Source organism: Cynocephalus volans, chromosome 2 (assembly GCF_027409185.1).
Source record: "Cynocephalus volans isolate mCynVol1 chromosome 2, mCynVol1.pri, whole genome shotgun sequence".
Lineage (NCBI taxonomy): Eukaryota > Metazoa > Chordata > Mammalia > Dermoptera > Cynocephalidae > Cynocephalus > Cynocephalus volans.
In genome coordinates this window covers 166,765,361-166,781,189 of record NC_084461.1, presented here as the reverse complement: position 1 = coordinate 166,781,189, position 15,829 = coordinate 166,765,361, and the positions used below count along the sequence as shown (strand labels likewise).

General features: G+C 34.5%; 1 protein-coding gene across 8 annotated transcripts in view; it reads left to right on the top strand.

Moving 5' to 3' along the window:
• HMBOX1 (homeobox containing 1) overlaps positions 1–15,829 on the top strand; it is a 196,970-nt gene that overhangs the window by 30,530 nt on the left and 150,611 nt on the right. The window lies entirely within an intron of this gene.

The following is a 15,829-nucleotide window of genomic DNA, read 5'->3' as shown; positions in this document are numbered from 1 at the left end:
AAACAGCATTCTGCTTAATGACATATGGGTCCAAGAAGAAATCAAGCAGGAAATCAAAAAGTTTATTGAAACTAATGAAAACAATGATACATCATACCAAAACCTGTGGGATACTGCAAAAGCAGTATTGAGGGGAAAAATTATTGCATTAAATGCTCACTTCAGAAGAATGGAAAGATGGCAAGTGAACAACCTAACACTTCACCTTAAAGAACTAGAAAAACAAGAACAATCCAATCCTAAAGTTAGCAGACGGAAAGAAATCATTAAGATCAGAGCAGAACTGAATGAAATTGAAAACCAAAAAACAATTCAAAAGATCAACGAATCAAAAAGTTGGTTTTTTGAAAAGATAAATAAAATTGACAAACCATTAGCATGGCTAACAAAAAAAAGAAGAGAGAAGACTCAAATAACAAAAATTAGAAATGAAAAAGGCGATATTACAACTGATTCATCTGAAATACAAGGAATCATTCGAGACTACTATAAACAACTATACGCCAACAAATTTGAAAATCTGGAGGAAATGGATAAATTTCTGGACACACACAAGCTCCCAAAACTGAACCGTGAAGACGCAGAAAATTTGAACAGACCAATAACAATAAAGGAGATTGAAGCTGTTATCAGAAGGCTCCCAACAAAGAAAAGCCCAGGACCAGATGGATTCACAGCAGAATTTTACCACACATTCAAAGAGGAATTGACACCGATTCTTTACAAACTATTCCAAAAGATTGAAACGGACGCAAATCTCCCAAACTCATTCTATGAAGCAAACATCATCCTGATACCAAAACCAGGTAAAGATATAACCAAAAAAGAAAACTACAGGCCGATATCCTTGATGAATATAGATGCAAAAATCCTCACTAAAATACTAGCAAACAGGATACAGCAACACATACGAAAAATTATTCATCACGATCAAGTGGGATTCATCCCAGGGATGCAAGGTTGGTTCAACATACGCAAATCAATAAATGTGATACACCATATTAATAAACTCAAACACAAGGACCATATGATCATCTCTATAGATGCTGAAAAAGCATTTGATAAAGTTCAGCACTCATTCATGACAAAGACCCTCTATAAGTTAGGTATAGAGGGAAAGTATCTCAACATAATTAAAGCCATATATGACAAACCCACTGCCAATATCATCCTGAATGGGGAAAAGCTGAAAGCTCTTCCTTTAAGAACAGGCACTAGACAAGGATGCCCACTCTCACCACTCCTATTCAACATAGTGTTGGAAGTACTAGCCAGAGCAATCAGAGAAGAGAAGGAAATAAACGGCATCCAGATTGGAAAAGATGAAGTCAAACTGTCCCTGTTTGCAGATGACATGATCCTATATATCGAACAGCCTAAAACCTCTACAAAAAAACTCTTGGAATTGATAAATGATTTCAGCACAGTAGCAGGATACAAAATCAACACACAAAAATCAGTAGCATTTCTTTTCTCCAATAGTGAACATGCAGAAGGAGAAATCAAGAAAGCCAGCCCATTTACAATAGCCACCAAAAAAATAAAATACTTAGGAATTGAGTTAACCAAGGAGGTGAAAAATCTCTATTATGAGAACTACAAACCACTGCTGAGAGAAATTAGAGAGGATACAAGAAGATGGAAAGATATTCCATGCTCTTGGATTGGAAGAATCAACATAGTGAAAATGTCCATACTACCCAAAGTGATATACAAATTCAATGCAATCCCCATCAAAATTCCAAAGACATTTTTCTCAGAAATGGAAAAAACTATTCAGACATTTATATGGAACAACAAAAGACCACGAATAGCCAAAGCAATGCTGAGCAAAAAAAATAAAGCTGGAGGCATAACACTACCTGACTTTAAGCTATACTACAAAGCTATAATAACCAAAACAGTATGGTACTGGCATAAAAACAGACACACTGACCAAGGGAATAGAATAGAGAATCCAGAAATCAACCCACACACTTACTGCCATCTGATCTTTGACAAAGGCACCAAGCCTATTCACTGGGGAAGGGATTGCCTCTTCAGCAAGTGGTGCTGGGATAACTGGATATCGATATGCAGGAGAATGAAACTAGATCCATACCTCTCACCGTATACTAAAATCAACTCAAAATGGATTAAGGATTTAAATATACACCCTGAGACAATAAAACTTATTAAAGAAAACATAGGGGAAACACTTCTGGAAATAGGACTGGGCACAGACTTCATGAATACAACCCCAAAAGCACGGGCAACCAAAGGAAAAGTAAACAAATGGGATTATATCAAACTAAAAAGCTTCTGCACAGCACAAGAAACAATTAAAAGAGTTAAAAGACAACCAACAGAGTGGGAGAAAATATTTGCAAAATATACATCTGACAAAGGATTAATATCCAGAATATATAAGGAACTCAAACAACTTTACAAGAAGAAAACAAGCAACCCAATTAAAAAATGGGCAAAAGAGCTAAGTAGGCATTTCTCTAAGGAAGATATCCAAATGGCCAACAGACATATGAAAAAATGCTCAACATCACTCAGCATCCGGGAAATGCAAATCAAAACCACATTGAGATACCATCTAACCCCAGTTAGGATGGCTAAAATCCAAAAGACTATGAACGATAAATGCTGGCGAGGCTGCGGAGAAAAAGGAACTCTCATACATTGTTGGTGGGACTGCAAAATGGTGCAGCCTCTATGGAAAATGGTATGGAGGTTCCTTAAACAATTGCAAATAGATCTACCATACGACCCAGCCATCCCACTGTTGGGAATATACCCAGAGGAATGGAAATCATCAAGTCGAAGGTATACCTGTTCCCCAATGTTCATCGCAGCACTCTTTACAATAGCCAAGAGTTGGAACCAGCCCAAATGCCCATCATCAGATGAGTGGATACGGAAAATGTGGTACATCTACACAATGGAATACTACTCAGCTATAAAAACGAATGAAATACTGCCATTTGCAACAACATGGATGGACCTTGAGAGAATTATATTAAGTGAAACAAGTCAGGCACAGAAAGAGAAATACCACATGTTCTCACTTATTGGAGGGAGCTAAAAATTAATATATAAATTCACACACACACATACACACACACACACACAAACCGGGGGGGGGGGGGAAGAAGAAATAACAACCACAATTATTTGAAGTTGATACAACAAACAAACAGAAAGGACATTGTTGGGGGGGAGGGGGGGAGGGAGAAGGGAGGGAGGTTTTGGTGATGGGGAGCATTAATCAGCTACAATGTATATCGACAAAATAAAATTAAAAAAAAAAAAAAAAAAGAAACCCTCAGTAGATGTTACCATGAGGTTCATTGCGTCTTTTGGTCCTTCTGACCATCTGTGATTCCTGTCACTGTGATGAGGAGGATAGTATATGCCAATTGGGACTCACCCCTGGGGTGTAACCCAGGATCACAAAGATTTTTCTCCTATATTTTCTTATAGAAGCTTTATAGTTTTAGGTTTTATGTTTAAGTCTGTGATCAATTTTTAGGTTTTTTTTGGGGGGGGCAGCTGACCAATACAGGGATCTACCCCTTGACTTTGGCATTATGACACCATGCTCCAACCAACTGAGCTAACCAGCCAGCCCCTTCAGCTAATTTTTATAAAAGATTTGAGGTATGAGTCAAGGTTAAATTTTTTTTTTGGATATGGATATCCATGTATTCTTGCTCCCTTTATTGAAAAAGGCTATCTTTTCTCCATTGAATTGCCTTTGCACTTTTGTCATATTAAAGGACATATTTGTGTGGGTCTATTTCTGGACTTTCTATTCTGCTCTATTTGTCTGTCTTTTCTCTAACAACACACTATCTTCATTATTGTATCTTCCAACTTTGTTCGTTTTCAAAATCATTTTAACTGTGCTCATTTCTTGGCCTTTACATGCAAATTTTAGAATTAGCTTGTCAATATATACCAAAAGTTCTTCTAAAATTTTGATTGGGATTATGTTGGCTATTAGAGCAATTTGGGGAGAATTGCATCTTAACGATATCAAGTCTTCTTGTTCATGAACACTGTATACCTCCATTTATTTAGATCGTCTTTGATTTTTTTGCATCAGTAATTTCTTGTTTTCATCATATAGACTGTGCATCTATTTTGTTGGATTTATACTTAGGTATTTTGTGGTTTTGGTGCTATTGTAAATAGTATTTTTTTAAATTTGGATTTCTAGTTCATTGTTAGTATGTAGAAATGCAGTTGTTTTTTTTTTTTACATTGTCCTTGTATCTTGCAACCTTGCTAAGTTCACATGTTAGTTTTGAGAATTGTTTTGTAGAAACCTTGAAATTTTCTACATGGTAATAAAATCATATATAAATAGACATGTTACTTTCCAGTCTCTATGCTCTTTATTTCTTTTTTCTTGCCTTATTGTACGGGCTAAGACTTCTGGTACAATGTTGATTAGTAGTGGTCAGAGAAAACAAATTTGCCTTTTTTTCAATGTTAAGGCAAAAGCATTCTTTTATTATTAAATATAATGTTAACAATAGAGTTTTCATAGATGCCGTTCATCAGTTTAAGGAAGTTCACTTCTGTTCCTAATTTGCTCCAAGTTTTGGTCATGAATAAGATATTAACTTTTATCAAATGCTTTGTCTGCATCGATTAAGGTGATTCTTATTTCGTCTGTTGTTATGGTGGATTATATTGATTGATTTTTGAATAGTGAGTATACTTTCCAATTTTATATATTGCTGGATTCAGTTGGCTACTATTTTCTTGAGGATTTTTTTCATCTAGGTTCATGAGGGATATTAGTCTGTAGTTTTCTTCTCCTGTAATTTAATTCTCTGGCTTTTATATTATGATAATTCTGACCTCATAAATGGATTTGGGAAATGTTTTCTTATCATATTTTCTGGAAGAGATTGAGTACAATTGGCATCATTTCTTTGTTGAATATTTCGTTAAATTGGCCCGTGAAACCATCCAGGCCTGGAGTTTTCTTTGTTGGGATATTTTTAAACAATGAATTCAGTTTTATTAATAGCTATTGGTATATTCATATTTCTTCTTTAGGTAGTTCATGTATTCAAGGAGTTGATCCATCTTATGTAAGTTGCTGAATTTACTGACATAGAGTTGTTGTATTAGTCTGTTTTCTGTTTCTTATAACAGAATATCTGAAACTGGGTAATTTATAAAGAAAAGGTTATTTCTTACACTTTTGGGGACTGGGAAGTTTATGGTCCAGGGGGCCCATCTGGTGAGGGCCTTCTTCTGGCTGGAAATTCTCTATAGGGTCCAGTGGCAATCAGAGTATCGCATGGTAAGAGAATGGCCTGAGCAAGAGAGCTAAGGTCACTTGCTCTCCTTTTAAAGCCATGAGAACCATGCCCATGATAACCCATTAAACCATCAGTCCATTACTCCATGAATGAATCATTCCTTTACAAGGGCACAGTCTTTGGATCTAATCACCTCTTTTTTTTTTTTTTGGCGGCTAGCCATAGAAAAGTGATCAAACTTTGGACCTTGGCCTTGTCAGCACCACACTCTGACCAACTGAGCTAACCAGCCAGCCCTAAATCACCTCTGAAGAGAGCCCTCCCTTCCACCTCCACATTGGGGGTTGTTTCAATATGAGCTTGGGGGGACATTCAAACCATAGCAGTTTTTTATAGTATTACTTTATTCTTTTAATCTCTGTAGGGTCTCTAGTGATGTACCTTCCTTTCATTACCAAAAAGCCGTAAACAATGAAATGTTTGTGCTTCTTTTGAGTATATAAGCATTTTACCATCAGCACACCAAGTTTAAATGCTCCCAAACCTTTCATTTAACGAAAGTGTCTAAAAATAGTAGAATCAAGTTCATTCAAAAGTACAGTCATTTTCTGGAACATGAATGAACAAATGGAAAAGGTCTGTTTGTGATCTTTATGATATAAGTGATTTACTCATCTGCATTCAGTGAAGACTATTAGAAGTCTGATTTAGTTTTAAGCAACATGAACTTCTTCTGAAGACTTTATCCAAACACTGTAGCATCTTTTAAAACATTTCTTTACACTGTCAATTCTAAATTGAAAATCTAGGGAATTAAAAACCAGGGAAGTTACTTTTCTTGGCCAAAGTACCAATGGAGAGGAAAGTGACAAAATATTGGCTGCTCAGTGTTCATGTCATAGCCAATTTTCTTTAACAGTGAAGGATTAACCCTGGTAGAAGATTCAGGTAAAAGAAGATGTAATGTGGCCACAACCAGAGTGACCTGTTTATCATTTTGGATATTAAAATAATACACACACACACCCCTTTTAATTATCTTTTGGTAGAAAACACATCCTAGAAAAGTAGTATATAATTTGAATTGTTAAAATCATGTTTTGTTGCAAATGCCCTAAGAGAGAACAAGCAAAGCCAAAAAAAAAGTCTTATTTTAAATTCTTTTGAAAAATGAATACTCACAGATCCGTGTATAAAAATGTAGTCTTTATCTTTTTAAAAGTTCAAAGTTGACTGTAAAATGAATTTGTCTAAATGAAATTTAACTTTACCTTAATTTTAAAATGAAAGCCTTAGTCAAAAGGATCTTTCAAATTCTAAATTTCAAAAAGAACAAGCAAATCTTTTCCCAGTTGCTAGGTCTACAGGTTGTATTGCAAAACCTGGCTTATGAATGATAAATAGTTACACTTTTTGTGACAAATATATCATTTTTCTATATTTCTTCCAGGATTTAATATTAGCCAGGTAAACTTGAGAACAGGTCTGTTTCAAATCTGTATGTTAACCTTATATTCATTGTTTATTGGCCCCAGATACCCTTTAGTAACTTGTACCTCTCTGTATAAAATTTAAGTGAATCTGTTTTTATTCACCCCCTCACATTTCTATTGAGTACCTACTATGAACCAGGCACTGTGGTAGGGGCTTGGACTATAGGCATGAACAGTACAGAGTTGGTCATCCCAAACTAATCAGCCCTTTATATTTACTTATAAAGTAAAACCCTAGGCAGTATTTGCTTAAAGTGTAAATATGTTATCAGTTCCATCATTATGAGAATTTTTCGTGTTGGTTCAGATTCATCATTAGCTGATATATTTATTTATACTCACATATTCTCACAGACACACACACACACACGCGCACACACACACACACACACACACATGTATTTGCATATTTGGAAAATGATTAGCAGTAGAACATAGTGGTTAACTGCAGAGATTCAGGAGTTAAGTTACCTGAGTTTGAATTCTGGATTTGCTACTTAGCAGCTGTATGATCTTTAACAAGTTTATACCTTACCTGCTTCATAGATTAGAAGATAATTTAATTAGATTAAAGATACTTGGTGTACAACACATACATTTAGTGCCTGTTAAATGCTACTTAGGACCCTATTAGTGTTAGCAATTATTGTGTCCACTGATACCTACATTTTTTCAGAAAATAAGAGATCTTGTTTTTTAATTTTAAAAAATTGGAATAAAGCCTGTGAAATCTCTATTTGCTGCAGATTAGCTATTTCTTACACTACTATTATAGCTATGTTTATTTGGACTTTTTTCTCTCCAATTCCGACTTGACCAGTTCTTTCTACCTCCACGTCATAGACCTGAACAATATTATATGGCCACCAGTACTTTCAAGCAAGTCTGGTGACTCCTGTTGCCACCACAAACAGATCAGAGTTTTGTTAGTAAGGAATAAAGGAAAAAAGGCTTTTAAGAACAAATTAGCAATGTCCACAATAATTATTTTTTGTAGACTCATTTTTCTTTCTCTAATTTTTATGGCTCTTATCAGGAACTACCTTCCTAAGCAAAACAATAAAGGGTTGATACAAAAAAAGTGTGTTGGAATAATTTAATATTTTTATATGAATATTGTGTACCATATACCATCTTTATGTACTCTTTAAATGACTTAGTGATACTATTATTATAACAGCAATACTGTGATTGAGAGCTGCTTTGTTCTAGATATTTGGTAATCTTGGCTCCAATGACATTTTAACTTAAGCTCCTTTTTCTGGAGTGGGAGGATGGTTTAAGTACATCCTATTCTTTATACTTGAAACGTGTGTAAGGGAATGTTAATTTGGTACTTCTTGAAATTTATCCCATTACTGTTTGTTTGTGCTGCCATAATAAAGAAGATATTAACTGTTAAACAAGATATATATGGTTGAGGGCTGGCTGGTTAGCTCAGTTGGTTAGAATGTCATGTTATAGCACCAAAGTCAAGGGTGTTCAGATCCCTGTATTAGCCAGCTGCCAAAAACCAAAAAAACAAAAAGAAAAATTATATGTTTGGATTCTGTGATGAGTTTTACTTGTTTAATGATTCTATATAAGCGTGTATTCATTTATCAATAGTGTCCTTACACTCAAATATTTCCTTAAAGAAATTAATGGACAAACATTTGTTGATTGAGTACCTACTATGCTAGAGACTATGTTTAGGTTTTAGGGGAAAAAATGATAATTGAATGAAACACAGTCCCTTAACCTTATAAGGCTTACTGTCTGATGAAGGAGATAAGAATATAAATGAACCAGCTGGTATGATTATTGCCTTAATAGGAATATGCTCAGGGTGGAATAGAAGCAAAGGGAAGGAAAGTACTTAATCTGTTTTGATTTTTAAGAGGACAGTGTCAGAAAGGCCTTCCTCTATCTTTTGAGAGACCAAATGTTCTATAACATAATAAGTGGATGAAATATTAATATGGAAAATCTAGGGTAAATGAAATTTAACTAAGTAGAGATTTATTTTATTTCACTTTCTTTGTTGAGTTAACAAATAACTTGGTCTTACACAAATTAAACTAAAAATGGGAGAAAACTTTATGGATAATGTAAAGTATAATTTGTAGCAATTAAGTGGTTCTGAATGCTCTGTAACATTGTGATACAAAAAGTATTTAAAGTGAACATTTTGTAAGCATTTAAATTATATTTAAACCAAATATATTTCCAATGACACTTTCCCATCATTTGATGTCAAAATAATGGATTATGACCTTTCATTCTTAGTTTGTCATGCAGTGAATTATGTTGTATTAAGGAAACATAAAGACTTGGAAAAATTTTAATAAAGCTTCTCTACCTGTAAGTAAAATAGGCATGCATGAGTAATACTGATATTGCCACGAAGCATTAGTAGATATGTCTGCCCAAATAAAATAACATGGTTAGAAGATACTTTAATGTCATCGATAACTGGATGTTTCATTCATTATTCAGTGTTATGATAACTACCAAATTACTCTAAGATAAACTTCCTCATTTGTAATATAGAACATGTATTATACTATAGAACATGTATTATACTATAGAACATGTTCTATATATAGAACATGTAAGCAAACATGCTTACATTTAATTTTTAAAGACATATGAAGCTTATAAAAATAAAATAATTTCATGTTATCTTTTATATTTTAGGGCTACTAAATAAGTAAAAAACAAACCTCTCTCCTTGTAGCTTACTATTTATGGAGCTAGAGAAGACCTATACACAAAACTAACAATGAAGGCAATACATACCAAAGTGTTGAATTATACTAAATTAACGCATGAGATGTATATAAGAAGCTAACCATCATAAAAGTAATACTTAGAAGAGGACTAATAGAAAAGAGAATTAACTGTGAACTGAAGTCACCAGAAAAAGCTTCAGGAAGGAGGCTGAACCTAAGCTTAGCCTTGAAATAATGGAATATTACTTTGGTGAACTTTTAGTTCTGAGTTCCACTTTTTTCAAGCACTTTATATTTGTAAAGATAAGTCTATGCTTTGAAAAATGAAACAAAACATTTTTTTATTTAATGGAATATTTGTGGTTTATCAGTAGTTGGTAACCTGGGAACCATTGAAATCTAAAAATTACGAATGCTTTACTAACAGTAAGAGACTGACTCTCTCTTTCTTTCACAATTTCCATGTAATTTCAGGCAGTTCTCAGACCTCTGGTTAAGAACTCACCAGGCATTAATCCTCTAGTTGTTTTCTTAAATTATTTTTAGTCTTTGATGGAGTCTTTACACACATAAAGTTGGATTTGAAGAGGACTGAGAAAATATTATTACCAGTATATTCTGTGAACTACACTGTGAAATCTCATTTATTCAGAGTGTGTTTTGGTATCAACCACACTTTTCTGAAATAATAATTATTTTCTGAAATAATAGTAATTTATGTGTGTGAAGTGATGCCAGGTGCTTGATCTTCCTTGCGTGTATAGAGGGCTTCAGAAAGGGAAGGCAGGCATTCCCTTTTTGTTCTTGTTCTTTTAAAAACTTTTATTGTGTAAATAGACGTAACATAAAATTGACCATTTTAGCCATTTTGATGTGTGCAATTCTAGAGCATTCAGTACATTCACAATACTGTGAAACCATCACCACTGTCTAGTTCAAAAGTTTTTAATCTAGGGTCTGGTTCAGAAGGAAACCCTAAACCCAGCAAGTCCCTGCCAATTCTCCCCTTCCTCAGCCATTGGTAACAAACTACTGATTTACTTTTTTTCTCTTTGAATTTACCTATCTGGACATTTCCTGTAAATGGAACCATACAGTATATGACCTTTTGTGTCTGGCTTATTTCACATTGCATAATATTTTCAGGGCTCCTCCATGTTGTAGCATAAATCAATATTTCATTCTTTTTATAGTTGAATAATATTCTGTTATGGATATTTCACATTTTGTTTACCCATCCAAATAAATGGACATTTGGGTTGTTTTTACTTTTACCTATTATGAGTAATGCTGCTCTGAACATTTGTATACAAAGTTTTGTTTGAAGTTCTTTGGAGTATAGACCTAGAAGTGGGATAGCTAGGTCATGATGTAATTCTATCTTTAAACTTCTTGAGGCACCACCAAACTGTTTCCACAGTTGCTGCACCATTTTACATTTCTACCAGCAAAGTTCAAGGGTTCCAGTTTCTTACATCCTAACCAACACTTGTTATTTTCTGGGTTTTTTTTGTTTTTGTTTTTGTTTTTATTCTAGTCATTGTGGTGTGTGGTTTTGATTTGTATTTCCCTAATTGACTAATGTAGTTGAGTGTCTGTTTATGTGCTTATTGGTCATTTGTATATCATATTTGGAGAAATGTCTATTCAAGTTCTTTGCCCATTTTTGAATTGACTTGTTTTCTTATTGAGTTTAGGAGTTCTTCATATATTCTGGATATTAATCTGTTATCAGATATATATGATTTGTAAATATATTTTCCCATTCTGTGGGTTGTCTTTTCATTTTTGTTATAGTGGCCTTTGATGCACAAGAGTTTTTAATTTTGATGAAGTCCAATTTATCTATTTTTTTCTTTGTTGCCTGTGCTTTTGTTGTCATACCCAAGAAATCCTGCCAAATTGGATGGCATAAAGATTTTTCCTTTATGTTTTTTCTCTAAGAGTTGTATAGTTTAACTCTTATGTTTAAGTATTTGATCCATTTTGAGGTGATTTTTCTTTTTTTTTAACTTTTTTTTTGGCAGCTGGCCGGTATGGGGATTATTTTGAGGTGATTTTTGTTTATGGTGTTCTCTCTTTTTTTTTTAAACAGTTGTAGAAAGTCAAGTTCAGTGAAGTCATGGATAACATGTAAATTAGAACAGAGCAGATCATCTTTCCTATTAATGATCTTTCTTCTATACTAGGGGTTGATACTATGACCCACAGGCCAAATCTGACTTACCACCTGTTTTTGTATAGGCATGAGCCAAGAAAGATATTAAAATTTTAATTAAACAAAATCAACAAAAGAATAATATTTTGTGACATATGGAAATTATATCGTTCAAATTTCATTATCTGCAAACCAAGTTTTAGTGGACAACAGGCACACTTGTTTGTTTATGAATTGTCTGTGGCTGCAGGATACATCAGGTGTTTTGCATCAGTGACTAAAAATTTAGCCACTGGATGAGAATACTTTAAGATAGAATAAGCCAGGATTTGTATCTGATCAAACTGGTTTGCAGAGAAGACTCATTTTTTTGTTTGTTTCAGGGTGTTCTTCTTAGTCCTAGTTTTGTTCTTTTTAAACTAAAGCCATATAGTTACTGTTTAATTCATTTGTTTGTTTATTGGCAAACCATATATTTATTATTGCTTGCTCTCAGTTATGTGGTGGTGATGGGAAAAATATTTTGAAAGCATGTGGAGTTCTATAGTTGAAAATAAAATGTGTTGTTTCTTAGTAAAGTATTGCAGGTAAAAAGCACCTTGACCCTGTCAGAAATATTGACTCAGCCTTCAGGGTTTGACCTTAGTGAAAATCTCTCTCATTATTTAACAGGTATCCATCTATTCTGTTTCTTCCTCTTTATGTTGCTTCTTTTTTGTCTCTTTAATGAGAACCACTTTTTACTTCAATAAATCTTTTTATTTGAGCCATATAAAGTAGAATTTTTTATATTTTAAAAATAATGTATTAAAAAATTAAACAAAATGTATCTAATGGCTTTTCTCTCGACTATTACTTTTGGTGACCTTAAATCTACTGCTTTTAGACACTTAATGATAAATGAGAGGTTAAAAGCAGTTAAAGACTGGTGTGCTGATGGTAAAAATGTTTATTTACTAAAATGAAGCACAAACATTTCATCAGCTTTAGTATTTTGATAATGATTTATTTTTACAGTAAAATGAATCTGAATGTAATTGTCACTTGCTTTCTAAAAAGTTTGGTAAAACATTTAAAGAATTTATATTTAAATATGAAAGAATGTTATCACCTTATTGGAGTTAAACATATACAAATTTATACATCAAAGATATGTATACACATGCATGTATATTATGTATACATAAAAGGTATACATTCACTTAGAATATTGATGGAGTAAATATATTAAATATCTTTCTGTTTGATTTTTACCTTTGAGTTTGAGGGAATACCCTTGCCATAAAAATTATAAGGCTGCTAGCAACCTCATGACTTATTCCAGATCTAGCTTAGGAGGCATCATTAAGTTTAATTCATAATTTACTGCAGTAGTCCTTGTAAAATAAAACTTTATTACTATAAATTCAACAATCTATTGTAACTTTTTTTTTTGGCAGCTGGCCGGTACTGAGTTCTGAACCCTTGACCTTGTTGTTACCAACACCACTCTCTAACCAAATAAGCTAACCAGCCAGCCCTATTACAGTTTTTTTCATAGCAATTTTTGTCAGACAGAGACAGTTTTTAATGATACAACCCATTCAAAAAATATGAGCCTGGCTGGTATGTATATAAAATTGCCACTGTAATAAGTACTGTAAAGAACTACTTCCATAAACAGCTACTCTAATGAATAGAGATGCATGGTGCTATGCATAGCAATTTGCCCTAATCTGAGAAGTCAGTGAAGACTTCCCAGAGAAGGTAGTCCTTGAGCTGAGATCTGAAGGTTGAGTAGAAGTTCACCAGTCTAAGGGAGGAGAGAGAACATGTCAAAGCAGAAGCCCTGTGGTAAGTTGGAGTTTGACAAGTACAAGGATAAGTTGGGATGATTAGAGTCAAGAAATCTGAGAGGTGTGTTGGGAATGAAAATTGGTACAGCCATTATGGAGAACAGTATGAAAGTTCCTCAAAAAATTAAAAATAGACCTACCATATGACCCAACAATCCCACTTCTGGGTATATATCCAAAGAAATAAAATCACCATCCCAAAGAGATATCTATACTTTCATGTTCACTTCAGCATTATTCACAATAGTCAAGATATGGAAAAAACCTAAGTGTCTGTCAACAGATGAATGAATAAGGAAAATGTGGTGTGTACACACACACACACACACACACACACACACGAATACTGTTCAGCCCATGGACCTGGAGGACTTATGCTAAATGAAATAAATAAGCCAGGCACAGAAGGATAAATACCTCATGTTTGCACTTATATGTGGAATCTACAGAAGTGGGTAGAAATAGAGTATAAGGGTAGTTACCAGCTGTCAACGGGGGGGGGGGGTTGGGGGAAATGGGGAGATGTTGATTAAAAGATACAAACTTTAAGTTTTAAAATGAGTAACTTCTGGAGACCTAATGCAGAACATGGTGACTACAGTTAATAATAATATATTGTATACTTGAATTTGCCAAGAGAGTAGATCTTAAGCATTCCCACCACACACAAAAACATTGGTAGTTATGTGATGTGATTGGTATGTTAATTAGTTTGATTGTGGTAATCATTTCACAATGTATACACATATCAGAAGTGTTTTCACAACGTATACACATATGAAGTGTTTTAAGCAAGCTGAAAGGTATGTTTTGAAAACCTCACTCTGACTGCTGTAGAGGAGGGATTGCTGAAGGAAAGTGAGAAGGCAGGATGAATTAAGACCTACCAAATAGAGGTGATGGTAGTGTGCACTTGGATAGTGGTGGTGATGATGTGTATTGATGCAGACTAGTGACAGATTCCAGAAATATTTAGAAGGTTAAACTGACAGGACTTTGAATTGGATATGGGGAGAGTGAGAAAGCATAGGGTATGACAAATAACTACAAGGTCTGTCTTTTACAGTGCTCATGGAGAATGTTGCCATATACTGAATTAACAGTTGTTTTTGTTGTACTTGTTTGGGATAGGGAGATGTGGGGGGAGCATTCATGTATTCCCTTTGGACATGTTTGAGTTTGATGGGCTGTTGGATATGTATGTCTGGTGTTCAAAGGAAAGATCTGAGTTGGAGAAATAAATTGGAGAGGCCCACTGTTGACTACCTATTTTAAAGTGAGGCACTGCTATCCCCTGTCCCCCGTATGGATCCTTCTTATGGTGCTTTTCTTTACCCCACAGAACTTAATTTCTAACATACTATGTCATTTACTTTCTGACTGTTTTTATTGTATATTGTTTATGTCCCCCTCACTCCCCCAAGTCCCAAGAGGTAAGCTCCAGGAGGCCAAGGATTTTGTCTATTCACTGTGTATTCCGTGTGGAGAACAGTGCCTGGCACTCAGTAGGCCTTTGATAAATATTTGTTGAAAGTTGTTCAACATTGCTCAAATGAATATTTGTTGCTGTTCAAATGAGTATTTCTTGAATGAGTGAAGGGAGTGAGATAGGGAGTATAGGATTAGCTTAAGAAGAGGGATATTCCACTGTTTTTAAGAGATAGAAAGAATAGGACGGATGCAATTGTAGGTATGTTTTCGCATTTCATACTTGAAAGATGTAGGAGTTCTTGCCTGATGGTTATTTTCTCAGTGAAGTTGGAGGCGAGGTCTTCATCTCACAGTGAGAGAAGTGTCTCAGTTGAGGAGAATGGAGGTTTTCAATAGCCATGTAGAGTGGGAAAGAACAAATTAACCAGAGAAATGTAGGATTGTTACCTCGTGTGTAGTGCTCATTTGAGATCAGTAATGATGAATTAATAATGGAACTAACTTACCCTTTTGAGAACTTTCTCTGGAAGGTGTTTGGCTGCTAAGATACAGGCATATATGGAGAAAGTGGATACTAATAGGATGTCCAAATTACTAATAATGTATTGTATTGGAAGAGCAGTTTTGAAAGATGATCAGAGTCCAAGATTTTACCCTGGCAGTGGATGGCTAAAGTGGCCTGAGGGGAATATTGTTGGAGATGACCTGAGGGCATACTGTTGGGAAAGTAGTTCTCTGAATCTGAAAGTTATCGAGGATGGGGACAAGGCTTAGGGAAAGGGAGTTTGTAAGCTGGGTGACTTGAGCAAACGAGGAAACAGTGACAGGAGGTTAGGAAAGGGCAGCAGGGAGAAGATAACAGAGGATAATACAACAAGAGGGCCTGATCATCGCAGAAATGGGTTGTTTTGTTTATTTTTTTAAAATC